Source organism: Heterocephalus glaber, unplaced genomic scaffold (genome assembly GCF_053883595.1).
Source record: "Heterocephalus glaber isolate CG9 unplaced genomic scaffold, H.glaber_assembly_v1.0 deba00001733, whole genome shotgun sequence".
Lineage (NCBI taxonomy): Eukaryota > Metazoa > Chordata > Mammalia > Rodentia > Bathyergidae > Heterocephalus > Heterocephalus glaber.
The window spans coordinates 762,287-775,707 of record NW_028258444.1 but is presented as its reverse complement, the minus strand read 5'-3'; the positions used below and the strand labels follow the sequence as shown (position 1 = coordinate 775,707).

The window sequence follows — 13,421 nt, the reverse complement described above, 5'->3', positions numbered from 1 at the left end:
TAAGGCAGAATAAGAAAAAAAAAAAAAGGCTCCGAAAGGAGGGCTGTGATTTCCTGTAAGAGAGTCAGATAATGTGAAGGAAATGAGTGTGCTGTGCAGTCTTCTGGAGAAATACCTTCCAAGCAGAGGGAAGGGAAAGTGTAAATGCCCTGGGCAGCTATGGCTGCAGCTAAGTAAGCAAGGTGGGGAGCAACAGGTCAGAAAAATTGGGGATAAGAGGTGATGTAGGACTTTCGTATCATTTTTAAAGACTTTGTGATTTCCTCCTAACGTAGAAGAGAAGCCATTGAGGGTTCTGAGTATAAGAAGAAAAGGGCATATTTTATCTATAAATAAAAAATGGAAGTTGAAAACACCTTTAGAGATTCATAGTCCCATCTGGTAATACCAAAACTCAAACTGACAGAATGTATTAAGTTTTGTTGCAAAGAATACGAAATCCAAACCACCAAAACAAACAGACTTAGTTTGCATTTAACTCATTCCTGAGGAATTGGGAACACCTCAGACATATCCATGACCTTTATTTCTCTCAAGGCTCTCAGTATCTAATAGGCAAGCCAATAATTTAATTTTAAAATGCAGGATTGTTGACAACTATTTGAGAATAAACCTTGCTGTTTGTGAAAAAGTAATCATAACTTTACATACTGACAAACTTCTACATGTAAATTTTGAAAATAGTCAAATGTGCAAAATTTTCCAATGTAACACTGCCAACACAAATTCCTCCCACAAAAAGAAAAACATTACACAGATTATTTTACCATGAAGAAAAGCCTCAGCCTCTAGCATTTGATGTTGACATTTTAGCTTAAATGATAATTACAATGTTTTTTCCCCTGGAACAAATTTTACATCCTTTTAATATTTTTTTCATTCATTAATTTCATTGGTATATTTTATGAATACAATATGCTGACATTCATTATTGGGATTTTGTACCTTTACATAATACATCTTGTTTCTTATTTTTTTCCCCTACTCCCCTGCCCTCCCTTCACCCCCTCCACCCCTCCCTACTTACAAAGACTTTGTTTCCATTTTTTTCCTTTTCTCATATTTATTCCTTTCCCTTCTTTCCTTTCCCCTACCCTTTTTACTTCCCCTTTCCCTTTGGACCTTTTCTTCCTATTTCATATTATCTATTATACATTGTGATCCTTATTTACACTTTCAGTTTCTCACACCAAAGGAACTATTCGGTATTTACACATGTGTGTCCTATTTATTTCACTTAAAGAATATGGGCTCAATATGCATCCATTTAGCTATAAATATCTCTACTTTCTCATTCTTTACGGCTCCGACAGTTTGTAATAGCTAAAATTTGGAAACAGCCTAATGGTCCATCAACTGGAGCCTGGATAAAGAAAATGTGGTTGGTTTGGTTTTTTTTACAGTGTTTTGTTTTTTAAGGGAGAGGAATAAACAACTTTACCAGTTCCTACAGTGGTGGCAAACCTGCAGCACACATGCCACAGCATGCATGCAGAGCTCTCTGTCAGCATGTGAGCCAAGTCACCCCAGTGGCTGAGCATCAGATATTAAGGTTTAATTGCAGTGTTGGTACTTTTCGATAAATAAATGAATTTTGAGTTGTATCTATGTATCTTCTCTAGAGAATGTCATCTTAACCCCACTACATTTCTCATGTAAGGAAACAGGAGGGTTTGTTCCACACTGGTGCTGTGTATGTGCACAGAAGTTTCACTATTTAATTTTCATGTCTGGAAGAAGAGAAGCTTATAATTATGCCATGAGGTGCAACTATAATTAGGTTTTCTAATACCATAGGTATCCCTATGATCCAATTGTAAAATAACAGAATTCTGGTACTGTATCATCGTGATAGCTTTTCCTCCTTGAACCACTGCCTTCCTCAGACCTCAGGGAACAAAAGAAAATTTATTTTTTCAATAAAGAAACCAAGCTAATACAATTGTTATTAGTATTTAGCATAGATAATAATTTCATACATACTTAAAAAGCTATTGTTATGGCTCTGAGTAACATTTAAAAAATTGGTAAATTTAACCTTATTATCCCTGGTGATGCTAATGAGATGCAATGACACAATTTCCTAATTGCAGCTGTACAAAGCACTTTGAGCAGACTCCTTTATGGTTCTGTTTTGCAGAAGAATCTATAATTTACAATTTACTCAAATAAAGCAGCATATTAGTATTCTGGGGTGGAGGCCAAGGCAGGAGAGTCTATATACTAAAACTATTTTCTCCAACCCACACCTAAAAATGAGTAAGGTGTTTGACCTATGTAGAATGCTGTGGGTAATAGCCTATATAAATATATGGTACCATAAATAATTATATATAGTCCCACTTTTCTGGATTGCTGCTATTCAGAGAAGAGCGAAAGGTGAAGGGAGAAGAGAGGGAAAGGGAAAGGGAAAGGTGAGGAGGAAGAGGAGAAGGAGGAGGTAGAGGTAGAGGAGGAGATAGCCAGAAGAGAATAGGAGGAAGCTGCCAGGCCAAGGCTCCCAGATCCAGCAGAGTGTGCCTATAATTCCAGGTAACTGGGATGCTGAGGCAGGAGGATCAAAAGTTTGAGGACAGCCTGGGCAACTTAGGAACACTGTCTCAAAATAAAATAAAAAGGACTGGGGATATAGCTCAACGGTAGAGTTGTTGCTCAGCATGCAATAGGCCCCAGGTTAAATCCTCAGTATTATAATTTTTAAAAGAAAAAGAACTTTCAGTTCCTAGCTGTATGATCTAACTACTGGAAGTAATCTTACTCATTTAAAATTATAGTTACCATCCAAGCAACAATCTAAGAAAAATCCAGGCCTTTAAGGAAAAGAAAAAGGTATGAGAAACAGGGTACATGAACCTGCTGAAAAAGCTTTGAAATGATAAAATGCCTAATAAATTTTATTCCAAAGCATTTCAAGAGCCAACTTCTGCTCAAACATACTCACTACATTACTAAAATCTTATAGGCCATGCACACTTTACACATTCAAAGCACTCAGGCAGAGGATAGTGAGGCTATAATGAAGAAAAAAACTGCTCTAAGAAATAAAGAGATAGACCTTCAAAGAAAGGGGATCTCTTAAATGACTGAGATGATTCTCAGGTCCCAGGAATACCAGGGAATGAAATTAGAGAATCAATTTGGAAACTTTAAGGGAGAAAAAAATTTTCCTGAGTGCTTAAAATGTAAGAAGGCAGTTCACATTCCAGTAATTGAGTTTGACCCTAGTAAGTCTGAATCACTCATTTCTTATATAAAACCTACAGGCAGGCATTTAGCATTTAAATTTTTAACAATTTTACTATGTCTATAGAGTTGAACAGTTTTCACAATCTTAAAGGTAAAAAGGGCCTGAGAATAAAGCTGATATTCAAAAGGCAGCAATATGCCCATATCACCATCTACATTAAGTATCACAGTTCAGTACTTCTGTGTTTCTGGGAAACATTTCATTTTAAATTTTCAAATCCTTCCCTTTCCTTGTGTAAAAGTAAGTACTGTCGGCATGATGTTATACCTAAAACCTTCAGTTTGACACAAAAAGATCAGTGGGAAGACAGAAAATTTTGTCCTTATTGATTTAAAAATAAATCAGCTATGAAGAGCTTTCTAAAGCAGTCCCATCTTCTTCCTAAAATACATATAAAGCCACTCATGAAGGATTTTCAAATTAGAGGACTCATGGCAATTGCAGATTTAAAAATTTTTAAAAATCCAACTCACTTAAACATTATCAGTAAGTTCTACTTCAAGGTTTTGGAGTACTCTGAAGGATGGCAAACAGAAGTTAGAGTCTTCATAGAGATTTTAAGATTCTTAAACCCCTCTACCCATTCTTCCAAACATACAGTATATGCCCAAGCATATGTGAAATATCACTCCTCTCAGAGTGCAAACCTACGTGTATTAATTCATTAGCTTCCAATAATTCTAAGAAATATCCCATTTGAAAACAAAGCATAAAGGTTAGATGATTTGTTAGTGATTCTGAGTCATTCTTACTTGCTCTCTCCAGGTCAATGCTTCCAAGTTAGGGCTGTGTTTGTCTAAAAGTAGCTTATGAGGAAAACTCTTCTAAAACAAGATAAATCCAGATGGCCAACAAGAAAGCACAAGGGACATGTCCTATTCCCTTTGTTTCAAGTAAACAAAGAAACAATAACATAACATTCCATTTTGAATTCTTAACTCCTATAAACCTAGCCTTATATCAAATTTCTAAAAGAATTATAACTGGTAATATAAGCTAAGCCAACAATTTTCTGGGTATTATTCATGATACTCCAAAACTGGTTTTCTACTCAATGATAACAAATAGAGTGGTAAAGAATGGGAGCACTGCTAAAGACCCAAGTCATATGATATTTCTTTCTTTCAATATTTATGTGTTTCATTAACATACTGAAGTGATTGCTATTACTCTTTGCCACTCCTTGTAGACTCAGGGAGACAGAGACAGGAGGACAGATGTCAAAAATATAAAATATATCCATATATCCATATATATCAATCAGAAATCTGACAGGTATATGAGAAATCAGAAACCTACACTGGTGGTTTCATTCCTCCACCACATCTTCAAATTAGTCTATCAACCACAACAATACTACTCAAAACCAGTATGCCATTATGCCAAGAAAATACACCAAAACCAACAGATGTATTCAGGAAGTTGCTTTAGTCACTAGGTTAGTTGCTAATTCCAAAATAATCTGCATTCATTATCTATAATTCAATTTTAATTTCACAATTTAAGTTCTAAATACTGTGTATAACTTTGATAAGTACTGCTTTTTTTCAGTGCACTCTTTTAACCATAAATCTGTAATTTTATGTAAAAACTTAAAATTACATAAAATGTAGTTTTTAATAAAAAAAGAATGCTACAATTTTATGTAAAGTAAGCAAGCCCAACTTGCTTAAAAGAAAATAAACACACTTGCCAAAAAGGTTCAGAAAAGTCAACATAAAGTGGAGGCTTCTATTTCCCCAAATTAATATTTCTTCAATGGAAATACAACCTTGCTAATGATAACAAAATTTTATATTCTGGACCATCTGTCTCTGTGGTATATTGGTTATTATCAGAGAAAGGCTGCAGAGTTGATTCAAAGTATCTTTTGCCTTCAATCTTGATTTATGATATACTCCAAAGAAAAAGCTCTTTCTGGGCTGGGGATTTAGCTCAGTGATGCCACCGCCTGCCTCACAAGTGAAAGGTCCCGAGCTTGATCCTTGGTACCAAAAAAAAAAGAAAAAAGAAAAGGATATTTCTGCCAAGAAGAAAGGAAAGCAAGGCTTAGCTTTCACAACAGGCAAAAAAATCTTTTTTTTTTTTTTTTTGGTACCAGGGATCGAACTCAGGTCCTTGCGCTTGCGCTGCAGGCGACGAAACCACTGAGCTAAATCCCCAGCCCAAAAAAATCTTTTTGCATATAATAGTCACTGCTATTTAGCTCACTCAAGTAAAACAGCAAACAAATACAGAAGTCTCCAGTCCTGGCAGGATCTGCAGAAAATAAGGAACTACAAAAGCCAAATGGAGAGAAATTTCCAGGGCACTTCAGCTCTCTTCAGAATCAGGCAACTACCTTTCTGCCACCTTTCTTTCTCAACATATAGTGATTTCAAAAAAGAACCAAGGGAGCTAGCTATTTCACAAAACCATAGAACCTCATTGATAGAGGGGACCAGGGCCAACAGCTAGGCCCACAGGCTGAGTATTTCCTAAAGCATCTTGGTAGGTCCTGTGATCTGTTCTCTTATGGAACAGCTGCCTTTCTGGACTCAGCAGGCCCTCCCTAAAGCTCCCACCAAGTCTCATCTAAGGATTGTCTTTAGGGATTAAAAAAAGGTCACCAGACAAAAGTTTTATAATAGCAGTCCTGTCTTCCTTAACCTCCTAGGACTCCCCAGCTCCAGCTCTTCCACATTCCCATCAGAACAGTCTTCAGGCCTCTCCATACCAAATGAGCCACATTCCTGTAAAACGGAGCATACAGAGTCCAAGCACAAGGTTCCAGATATGAAGCTCTGATGGGAGTACAAAAAACCATTATGACCAGAAACCAGATGCTAACTTGGATTAAATCTGTTAACCATGGTTAGGTTCAATTTCCATTAGCAGCAACATTGGAGGTTTGGCTTCTGCTGAACTACAAATTTCTTAAGTTTTAATCTAACAAAATTATCCCTATTTTTAGCTGATTTTTTAACATGTAAATTCATAATTCGACATATAGCTGTGAATTAAGTCTATCAGCTTCAGTTTACCATGTCATCTTGTCCAAATTATTTTGAGTTCTAATTGTTATCAGTTGTCTCTCCTAGCTTTGTTTTAACCAGAACTCTCAGCCAGTCACTGATTAAAATGCTGAATAAGGACCCTGCAGTGAGTGCATCTAAATTCCAAACCATTTCCTTCTATTATACATCTTTTTACCAAAGGCAATATAAATTTCAAAAAGCAATTGTTTTAAATGAAACAAACAGCTTCACTAGAATGAGAAATCTGCCAAGTCGCAACATAGAAGGAAAGAATCATTGGTTAAAACAATTTCGTTGGAATAACTGCTGTCTGCCACTGCTATGGCAGTGGTGACTAACCTATGGCATGCATGCTGTAGCTTTTCTGTTGGCATGCGAGCGAAGTCACCCCAGCAGCTGAGCACTGGATATTCAAGTTTAACTGCAGTTTTGGCACTTTGCAATAAATAAGTGGGTTTTGGGTTGCAGTTTGGGCACTCAGTCTCTAAAAGGTTCTCCATCGCTGTGCTATGGTTTTCATTACACCAACCTGTGCATTACCTCTAAGACTTAATAGGAATGTTAATGGAACTGCCAGTTTTAAGCTATTTACCACAATGTACATCTAAGCACTCAAGAGTTAACCAGATGGGTACTGGTGAGTAGCCCCTGGTATCAAGAAAAAAAAAAAAAATATATATATATATATATATATATATGCTAAGAGATATGGAGAATTTCCAAGAGGATCAAATCAGAGATATAAATAGCACTCCCTGTAGTTATGCATGCTGAGTCAACTAAGCACAAGGCCTCAGGTAATCAAGAAGCTTGCTTAGTAGCCTTTCCTTATCACTGCAGACAAGTATTAGAGAGGATTTTCTTTCTATACAATTTCAAGGTCACCAATTCATAGAAAGCAATTACCCGTAGAGGGTTAGCCACTTAACTGCAAGGCTGATGAAGGACTCCTCAAGCACAGGGACTCTTCTAACACATGTGATGATATTAGCTCCATCCATAGAGAAAGCAGTACTGGGTGGGCATCCTTGGCTTCTCATGTACTTCATACTTGTACAGGTTATCCACCAGGGTGCCAGTGACCTTCAATCTCTGGGCAGTTAGCTCAAGCTGCAGCAGACCCAACTCAGTGGAGTACAAAACAGCATTCAGACAGGGTGCAGATAAGCATCATCCTTGGCACAGTAGGCTGAGAAATGACATAAGCAGCACTGGTGAGGGTCCGTGGGAGCAATCAGCCTTGTAGCTTCACTGTCTTCACATCACAGTTAACTTCCCATTAGCAGCAACACGGCAAGTTTCACTTCTGCTGAACTCCAAGTTCTGCTGAGCTCATCTGTATTTTCAAGCAAGCCCTGAATCCACCCCAGGTATGGACTAGGGTCTTCTGGCAATAAGGAAAGTTCAGAGTTATCAGGTAAGTGGCAAAGATACTCTGCTCAGCCAAACTTTAGCCAGGACCTTCTCCTAGGCCCATCTGGGCACTTTCCTATAAAATCCAATTTTAGCAAAGAAGTCAGCTGACTCAGTTTAGCAAGAATCCTCCATTCTTGATATACCAATGTCCTCTACTTCTGATCAGGTGGCTTCCTAGTCGTCCACCATTCCCCATGTGATGTCTGATTACCCTGGGCTGTCTTTAGCAAAATCATGTTAGGTCAAGGGCCAGGGATTTAGCTCAGTGGTTCCACCACCTGCCTCGCCAAGCGCAAGGTCAAGTTTGATCCCCGGTACCAAAAAAAAACAAAAAAATCATGTTAAGTCAATTACCAGAATCCCACTTAACCCTGATTGCCCTCAACTCTCAATCCCCCTTAACTCTTGCTGTCCATCCACTGACCCTCACCTACACTCTCGCTATCAATTCCCATTTGCCCCTGCTGCATCAGTGTTGAATCCTCTCTCCTCACTGCAAGATCCCACTGCCTTGGTCCCTACACCAGTCATGATGGTTCTGAGTAAAGTCTGCCTTGCTGTGTTTTAACAAGTATCACTAACTTTTTTCTTCAACGTAAGTTCAGAGTTGATAAACGAGTTAAGCTTAGAGTAATCAAACGGCCTTGAACTGGAGGAAAGAAAAACTTTTTTCCCTGAGAAATGTGGACTTGGAATCACAACTAGAATTCTGCCTCTGGTACAGTAAGCCCAATGCACGCATATTTTCCCTCTCCCATCCCCACCTCTTAAGACAGCAGGCAGCATGATGCACAATTTTAACATCCCTCACCTTAATCTGAGATAAAAATCACTGACCCCATTTAAGAAATTAGAGAAATGTGAAAAGCTAATACCTGGCCATCCACCTGCAAGTGACTTACACAGTAGCCACTTTTTGGATTCTCAAGAACGTCTATGTAGCCATTCCCCTGGCTCTCCAACTGTCTCATTTATAATGTTCTTTTTAAACCACCTTACTTGTTCTTAAGAAGTGGAAATGATGCAAACTACAAATAAAGCCAGATCCTTTTAGCTAATGCCAGGTTTGGAGACATGGGACTAGTGGAGGTCTGTAATGTAGAGCAACCATAATTATTTTCAGCTGCATAGTGACTAGAAAGAGACTAACATTGCCACCTCAGTTTAAGAGCCAACCCTTTTGGGAATCCTTCTTGTCCCCCACAAGTCTGGGTCAGATGCTCCTAGAGAACCCTGACCACCCCTCTGTCAGATCACACCCTTCTGGAACCAGACCAGGTTTGTCATGACTATGAAAAACTTGAGTATCATCATATGGAACTGACTTTTAGTAACTCTAGCTTTCTGACCTTAGAAAATTGTGTATTCATTCTCATTTGAAAACAGGAACAAGTCTATCTCAGTTTCCTTGTCTGTAAAAAGGATAGTAGTTTCCATTTCAGAGTGGTTATAAAGATTAAAAATGCTCTCAGAACTAAAGGACATAAAAGTATTGCTATTTTATAGTAGCCAATAAACACCATCATTATTATTGCCACTCTCTCTTATTTGTGTTTGTTTTATCTTTACCAGTTAGTCCTTGTGCGTGACACAGATTTAAAAAAAACCACAAGCTTTGAAATCATACAGGCATGGGGTAGAATTCAGGCTCTGCTACTTATCACATTTCATTAATGAAAAAGATGTTTTCACATTGTAACATCATATATGTATATATATGTTTTGTTTTGGGTTTTTTTGGTATGGGGATCTAACTCAGGTCCTTGCACTTGCAAGGTAAGTGCGGTGCCACTGAGCTAAGTCCCCGGCCCTTAACATCTTATATATTGGGATGTACCTTATAATTAGTGGTGTCTTAGAGTCAGTGCAACAGGATATTGTGTTAGCTTTCCATAGGTGTGAGACCATACCCGAGATAATCAACTTAAAATGAGGAAAGATGTATTTTAGCTCAGTTTCAGAGGTTTTAGTCTGTAGCTGGCAGGGTACATTCGTTAGACGGATCACAAGGCAGAAAATCATGGCAGGCAGCACATGGAAGATCAAGTTGCTCACCTCATGGTAGCCAAGAAGCAAAGCAAGAGAACTCACTTTCCTAACAAAGCTCATCCCCCAAATCCCATTAAGCTATGAACCCATAAGGAAATTAATCCATTACTGAGGTGAGAACCTTCATGATCCATTTCTGAACATTGCTGCATTGGGAATCAAGACTTCAACATATGAGCTTTTGGGGGACAATTAAGATCTAAACCATAACAGGTATTATCTGTTTGATCTTCAGCAATATTACTTAATCTGTAAAACTAGCAATATAATCTATCTCTTTTAAGAGCTGTGGTAAAGCACAAATACTGTAACTATACAAACTCAACACACAATTTGTGGAGTAAACACAAAAAACATAACCATGCAAATGCCTAATAGCATTGAATTTTACATTCTTAGGGGTCCAGTTTATGTTTAGGAGATGCTTAGGAGCTTAATAAATATTTCCATATATTTTACAGAGCAGTCCATTATCCCGTGTTAATTTTAAGCTAATATGTGTAACAAGCAGATATCCGAGCTGGGGCAGCCTTTTTTAAAGATTAGGGGCTATAAGTAGAGGAATTCTCCACAGGGACAATGTGTGGGCACCCAAAGCCCTTTGCAAGGATATACAGCTGCTTTAAACACCCACTCACATCCTGGGATTACTGCCCAGCCTCCACGTGGGGCCATTTAGATTCCACCTCCCTGCTGAAACTGAGCTCAGGTTCAATGTTTGCATGGGGGGGGGGGCTGAGATCATAGGAAAGTGGTTTTTACAAATTCAGTTATGACTCTTGGCATGTAATAGTTACCATTTTAAGCACTTATTCTCAATTAAACCTTTCACAATAACTCGTTTTTCTGAGGTCCAACATTCAAGTCCCTTCTGAGTGACAAAACTCTGCTGGTTCCAAAGCCTGTCCTTTACCACTATCTACTGCCTCTCAATGACGTTATGTAACACTAGCTTAGGCGAACCAAAGCTCCTTACCTTCTCCTCCTGCTTTTAGGGTTTCCCTTCTCAATAGCCCAAGAGCATCCGCCCTGTGAATATGTCAGATCCTCCTATTCCAGGAGGAAGGAGGCCCAAGGGAAGGGGCAGGGGTAGAAGACTAGGAAAGTTCTGTGTGGAGTGAGATTTTCTGCGGGTTTCCAAGCCCAATTTATACTTACTGCCTCTTTCCTAGCACTCCAGCCAGTCTGAATGGACAATGTTATTTTACTTTTTCCATTTTTGTCTTGATGTATTTCCCAGATCTCCAGGTAACACTCTTCCTGTCTGAGCAAACTTTAAGAGCTTTTTATTTTGTGCAGTGTCATATTTTTATCCAATACAATAAACTAGCTAGCAGATCATCTACTTCACATCTAATGAACAGTCATTACATCCCTCCAAGAGGTTCAGAGATGTGTTTTTATATAAAACCTGTCACCATGGCACCTTTTCTGAATAAATAACAGTGACCTATTTTTCTTTCCACTACATGCATAATGGGAACAAGGTAATATTATCTTCCACAATTTGGGATTACAGAGCTCCTGGGCAGCAATGCAGATCAAGGCAAAGAATATAAGAGCTATCTAGGAGCTGGAGGGTATCTACTGGGGAGCCAAGTTCATTGGACAACACACAAACACACACACACACAGAGGAGGGTGGACTTGCATGTGTGCACCTCAGGCTTCCCTACCTTCAGTCCCTATAACACACCACAAACTATTAAGAGAAACAATGGGTATGCAGAGCCCATTACCTCCTTCACTTACTCAGAGGTAGAAAAATGCAGATGGAGTACTATGTTCACTTTTGCAAAAGACTTAATCTGTAACTGGGAAAGAGATTATATATGTCTCTGGCATTGTTTACTCATCTTACTTATACCACAAACCATGCTAAGGTTCAAAAATCTGCTGAATGCAACTGGTTTTTGGAAATCCCAGAAAGCTGATTCAGTTTTTTGGTCCCTCGCCCACAAGGCATATTGACCTATCCTTTGGTAACTGAACTCCTAAACCCTATCCCCAGCCAAGACTAAAATATCACATCAGGATTCTGGAACTTCAACAGAAGCTATGCTCTTCTGTATCTGCTCTCCATCCCCAGGGTAGTGGATACTGTATTGCTCCACCCAACCTCCTTTTTAGAGCCAGTGTTCCCCTAACTGGTTCCTGATGGGTCACAGGCCCGCCATCAGGCAGTAGAGGACATGACCTTGCCCAAAGTGATGCCCCAGAAGAGTGGCCAGCTACCAACAACTGGCTGGTCCAAACATACAAAGGTCTCAATTGGAGACAACTGAAAAGAGCCATTCAATATGTGGAGTTCCCCATAACAGTGGTGTGGGGCCTCTGCTGCAACTGCCTTCTTCCTGACATGTACAGCTCCTAAAACCTTTCAGCAGCCAACTCCTGGTCTCAGAGCCCACTTCTAGTGAACCCAATCTAAGAGGGCAAGCAGCTATTTAGAGGCAGAAAGTTATTTTAAAGTATGGTGAGAACTGTCAGAGGTTCTATGAAGGTTGATAAGTCTTTGAAAAATTCCTGTTATATATGTTCATTAAATCAAAACTACAAATGTTTTATAATCAGCTCAGATAATTTTATGCACACCGACCAAGCCAGTCAGCAGGGATAGAGTTAAGTAATACAGAAGACTACTGCAAGTTCACATCAGGGCACGAAGACAGAACAAAGCTAGGAAGTTGCATATCACAACATCATGTTGCACTGTAAACTGCCACCAGTACAAGAGATGCCAGGGCTGTAGCCACTAGCCTTCACTATTACAAATACAGACATGCTTGCTTTATAACCTCAAATCCTAGCATACTGGCATTTTAAAGTTACCTGGAGAGAACAGTGATACATGGAGTATGAAACTGGGTCATGAACACCTTGTTTCCGATACATTTGAATGACAGGGCACAGTCCCAGAAGCTAATATATACTTACTGTACCCCCAAGAAAGCAGCTGTTAGGCAGGCTGGGACAATATTCAGGAGCTCTTGAACTGTCTTGCCATGATATAGCACCATCTTCCAGCAACTACTGAAGATTCACACATGCTCCACATAGTCAGGGAAAGGGAGTGGAATGAGAGCTGTCATAGCAACAGAAGCCAGGAGAGAAGTAGTCTATTTCTTTTTTTTTTTCCTTAAATTCTTTTATTGGTACATTTTAGGTATACAACATAATTACATTTCTCATTGGGAACTTGTACCTTTACATGATGCATCTTGGTTCTTATTTTTTCCCCATTAAGTAGTCTATTTGTTATTAGCAGAGGTTTACATTCTCAATGTTAAAAATGCATAACAAGTTCCATATGAAAACTCAGCTTAAATTCATACACTTGCATAATATTTATTGCATTTTACATCTGATTATATTTGACCCTGAAAGCCCTGCCTATGAAGGCTGGCCTAGTACTGTTGCATTAACTTTATAATTGTTTAAACGCCTGCCTAGGATCACACAGCTTATTAATGTTGGGGATGACTGGCAAATTCTTAGTTCATTCAGGGCTCTTTCCTATAAAACTGTGAAATGTGTCCATATAATTCTCCAGGCTTGGGTACAAACCCCCCCAATACCTGCCTCCTTCCTTTTACCTCTTCTGCCTTCATACTACAGACCATATTTCATAGGAACATGGACTATCAATGGCACAAAATCTTGACTAGGGCAACAAATCACCACCAAAGGTC

General features: G+C 38.9%; 1 protein-coding gene across 26 annotated transcripts in view; it reads right to left on the bottom strand.

The window, feature by feature from the left end:
* Positions 1-13,421, bottom strand: part of Ppfibp1 (PPFIB scaffold protein 1) — a 194,274-nt gene that overhangs the window by 156,993 nt on the left and 23,860 nt on the right. For 2 of the 26 annotated variants that reach the window (XM_087200242.1, XM_087200239.1), the window contains exon 2: positions 7,194-7,453. The exons of the other annotated variants lie outside the window; for them this stretch is intronic. The gene's annotated coding sequence lies outside the window, so the exon portion shown is untranslated. The remainder of the gene's footprint in view (positions 1-7,193; positions 7,454-13,421) is intronic. 26 annotated transcript variants of the gene reach the window in all.